Source organism: Sinocyclocheilus rhinocerous, unplaced genomic scaffold (genome assembly GCF_001515625.1).
Source record: "Sinocyclocheilus rhinocerous isolate Xijiao unplaced genomic scaffold, SAMN03320098_v1.1 scaffold1990, whole genome shotgun sequence".
Taxonomy (NCBI): Eukaryota; Metazoa; Chordata; class Actinopteri; order Cypriniformes; family Cyprinidae; genus Sinocyclocheilus; species Sinocyclocheilus rhinocerous.
The window spans coordinates 5,988-10,810 of record NW_015660924.1 but is presented as its reverse complement, the minus strand read 5'-3'; the positions used below and the strand labels follow the sequence as shown (position 1 = coordinate 10,810).

Genomic DNA, 4,823 nt, shown 5'->3' with positions numbered 1-4,823 from the left:
CAGTTAACAGTGTGCCATCCTTAGACTTAATGCAATAGATTGACCTGGAAGCTTGAGCCCCTTTAAGTTGTTGTGCCAAGAGCTTATCAGGCTTATCTCCCATTTCGAAATGCCTCTGCCTCATTCTCAAAAAGAGGTTGTTTATTTGACCACCAAGAATGCAGCTGTATTCATACTTAAGCTTCAGTATCTTATTATAGTCGTCAGATGATTTTGACACCTGATACGCCAATTCAAGAGTAGGAAGAACACTTTGTATCTTTAAAAGTTGTTTCTCTCTTTCTTTCTTGGCAGCAGATTCGTAAGAAATAACATGCCCGCGCATAACCACCTTTAATGTCTCCCAAAGTATAGAATCTGACACCTCCCAGTTGTCATTAAACTCCATAAACTCTTTCAACTTGATGGTAATGTGTTCTACGAATTTACTGTCAGTAAGCAGAGATGGATTAAAACGCCAAGAATAAGATCGCTTAGGGAGAGATAGGTCGATGGACATGGTAAGGGGGCTGTGATCGAAGATCAATATGCTGTGGTACCTGATATCAATAACATGCTAAATTAACTGAATCAACCAAAAAATTATCTATTCTACTATAAGATTTGTGGACATGCGAATAGTACAAATAATCTCTGTCAGCAGGGTGCTGAATTTTCCAAATATCCACAAAATTTCTGCAATTAAGCAGGTTATTTAAAACTTGTACTGATGCAATTCCTGTGGGTGGACGAGTGGATAGTCTGTCTAAATAAGGATCTAAATAACAATTTAAATCTCCCGATTATTATATTGTAATTATTGCCATCAGGAAGTAAGTCAAAAACCTTCTTGAAAAAATTAGGATCGTCAGTGTTTGGACTGTAGATATTTAAGAAAGTCAACGGGAAAGAATTTATGGTACCAGAAACAATAATGTATCTGCCATAAGGATCAGTAGCCATAGAAGAAAATTGAAATGGAATATTTTTCCGAAAGAGAATGGCCACCCCACGTGCATGAGAAGTGAATGGTGATTGATAAACTTGAGATATCCAACTGCAACGCAACCTACGCTGCTCAGTTGCTTTAATATGGGTCTCCTGTAGAAAAATCACATCTGCTGATAATGATTTAAGGTGCCTAAATACTTTTTCTCTCTTTATAGCATGTCCTAGCCCCTTAACATTCCAAGAGACTAATGTCACATTCCTACCCCCAGTCAGTACTCTACCAGAAGACCTCTGCATATGGAAAGAGAAAAAAGGATGATATTAGAATGGGCATACACCTTTGGTAGCATAAAATGATTAGCAGCATGAAAGAAAAACATTGCAAAAAACCTGAACAAAACAGTAAAAAATACAAATTAGGAAATAGTAAATGAGAAAATGACAAACAGGTCCGAGACAACAAGAACAATAGCCCACAACTTACCCCACCCTTCATTGTGTCTACCCAAACCAGACACAAAACTCCCAATTCCATCCAAAAATGAGCTGCCGGGCATTTAGCAAAATCATAATCTCAAGGGAAAGGAAAACCCCTCCCCGCGGCTATATAACAAACATACTGTATATAGAAAAAAATAATTTAAAAACGAAGTTACACAATCAAAAAGCCAATAATAAAATAAAAGTAAATAAATAAATAAAAATAAAATCAGACCACCATATGATCTTGATTAAGTCTCAGTGCCCTATTTATTCGTAACGGCTACAGGCTGCAGCTCTGAGTCCCAAGTGTACGTAGGCACGCCAGCAGCAAAGTATAATAGGCTAATGTTCGAACATAGTTGAGTTTACTTTCCTTAGTTCACACCGCACCTTTCCACGAATCGCGCTGCCTCCGTCGGATCTTCAAAAACTGTAGCTGCCTCCGCTCTGTGTTGATGGATTTGCAGCCTGGCTGGGTACCGCAGCGGGAACTTAATTCCCTTTTTGCGCAAGGTTTGCATCACGTCCCGAAAGACATTTTGTTGAGACATCACCTCGGTGGTATAATCAGGAAAAATCAGGACCCTTTTGCCCTTGTATTCGAGTGGTTGCACTCTCCCGCGACGCAGAATCAGCTCCCTCTCTTGAAAGTGGTGAATGCGTGCCAGGATTGTGCGCGGCTTCTCACCAACTGCCGGTTTAGGCTGAAGAGAACGATGCGCTCGATCTACTTTAACCGGGTGAGGAAAATATCTTCTCCGAGCAGTTGGGGAATCAGCCTAGAAACAAATTCAGTGGGTTTACCCTCCTCCTCGCCCTCTTGTATCCCCACGATCTTAATATTATGTCTTCTTGACCGAGCTTCTAGATCCAACACTTTAGCACGGAGCTGACTATTTTGTTTAGAAAGCTCTGAGTTCCTGGTTTCCAACTCTTGTATCCGTGCCTCAAAGTCGTTCGTAGCCAGCTCTTGATTCAATCAAAATTATTTTTGATTGACACGGACCTGTAGCTCGGCCTGCGACGTCACAAGCTTCTGGAAATTGAGTTCAAAAGCATCAAAGCGGGCGTTAACTCCCTGCAAGATTGACTCGGACATCTCTTTGTATATCTCCTTGCACATAGCATAAGCGGTATCCGGTATTTTTTCAGACGTGTCAAGCGAGCTAGCTTTAGCTTTAGCTTTAGCGTTAGCTCCGGAAACTTGGTCGTCAGTGTTCTTAACTTTGTTGGAGGCATTTGGCTTCGGCATTATTGAGTCGAGACAAAAGTTCACATTAAATGCGTAAAATGTAGACACACTTTAATGGCCTAAAACTAAAGAAAACACGGCAAAATAATAACTTTGTCGAGGCCTTGGAGAGGAGCCCTAACAAAACGCGTCTATACCTCAGACATGCACACTAGCCCCATTTCTTCTATAGCTCTGTTGAATTTGCATGTTTGCTACTCACGTCAGCACATGCATGGGCTAATTTTATGTATGTGTAAAAGCTCAAGCTAATTCTGTTTTTAAATAGAGTTTCTAAAGGCTTAATTGTGTTTTGTTCCCCACCATACAAAAAAGTGACTTAAAAACAGCAATGTTGAATAGGGGTTGAATAATTATGACAGCTGTGTTATTAAAAAAATCCTATAACTCAAAAATATTACATTATATATTGACATTATCACTTTCAATATCCCAGTAAACTGTTATAGATGCAATTTTTGAAAAAAAAATCTGGATTTCCAGAAAGGCTTGTATTTGTAAAGTACTGCAGTCTCTGAGGGGTTGAACAATTTTGATTGCAACTGTATATTACAGAAAGGCAATTTTTGGTGACTGTATATCAAAGACATTACATATTATATGGTGTTCCCCAAGTATCAATTCTTGTGCCAGTTTTATTTTCATTAAATGCTCTCTTTGGGCAATATATTTCAGAAATATAACATAAAATATCATTTTTATGCTGATGATATACAAATATACATTTCAGTTACATATTATATGGTGTTCCCCAAGTATCAATTCTTGTGCCAGTTTTATTTTCATTAAATGCTCTCTTTGGGCAATATATATTCAGAAATATAACATAAAATATCATTTTTATGCTGATGATATACAAATATACATTTCAGCTGAGTTCAGAAACAATGACAAAGCGCACATTGTCATGTTCAAGAAACCAGTCTGAGATGATTTGAGCTTTGTGACATGGCGCGTTATTCTGCTGGAACTAGCCATGACAAGATGGGAACACTGTTGTCATAAAGGGATGGACATGGTCAGCAACAATACTCAGGTAGGCTGTAGCATTTAAATGATTGTCTTGATCATGTCTACCCAGCTAACAGGGAACGTTCCCATAACTTTCACTAACGTTATGTAGAAACTGTACGTTATGTTAGAAAAAAACGTTCCTGACAATGTTTCTGGAACAGTCTTACAGAGTTTTCATAGTTAAAATACATTGTCGTAACGTTGAGCGAAAACGTTCTCATAACAACGTTCTTGTAACGTCTTTATGATGTTATTTTTACTTGACTGATGTTCTCATAATGTTGAGCGAAAACGTTCTCATAACAACGTTCTTGGAATGCCATCATTTTAGAAGTGATGGGAACAGAAATTACGAGTGTAACCAGTATAGTATATACCATTTTTCTGATATTTGTTTAATTGACATGGCTGCAGCTTTATTTTTTCTTGTTTTCATAGTTAAAATACATTGTCGTAACGTTGAGCGAAAACGTTCTCATAACAACGTTCTTGTAACGTCTTTATGATGTTATTTTTACTTGACTGATGTTCTCATAATGTAGAGCGAAAACATTCTTAAAACAACGTTCTTGGAATGCCATCATTTTAGAAGTGATGGGAACAGAAATTACGAGTGTAACCAGTATAGTATATACCATTTTTCTGAACTTTGTTTATTTGACATGGCTGCAGCAGGGCAGGCGCCACGGGGGGCGTGAGGGGGCAACTATCAAAGTGTGAAAATAGATTGTACTTATGAAATATAATGGTTTATTTAAAAAATACAGTTGCCAAATGCATAGGCTTTCTAACATTAATATGATGCTACTATAGCAACAATTTATGACAGTCCGTTTCACAAATTCGCATTTTAGTGCTAAGGCTAGTAATTGTCAATTTATATATTTTTATTCCTTATTTACTTGTTCTATTTTATTTTTTTTATTTTTTTTATTATCTGTGTTTTTTGTTCTGTCACTGTCATTCTGTTACACTGTGGAAGCTTCTGTCACGAAAACAAATTCCTCGTATGTGTAAACATACCTGGCAATAAAGCTCATTCTGATTCTGATTCTGATAATTGTTACATCTGACACACAAACTTTCAGTGCAAGCGGTTCAACTAAGAATGCAGCACTACGGAGTAAGCTAAAGGTATGATGAA

General features: G+C 37.7%; 1 long non-coding RNA gene across 1 annotated transcript in view; it reads left to right on the top strand.

The window, feature by feature from the left end:
- The window catches only part of LOC107726149 (uncharacterized), a 19,194-nt gene extending 14,674 nt beyond the window's left edge, over positions 1–4,520 (top strand). The window contains exon 3 of the long non-coding RNA XR_001638231.1: positions 4,447–4,520. This is a non-coding gene — a long non-coding RNA (uncharacterized LOC107726149). The remainder of the gene's footprint in view (positions 1–4,446) is intronic.
- Positions 4,521–4,823: the final 303 nt, after the last annotated feature.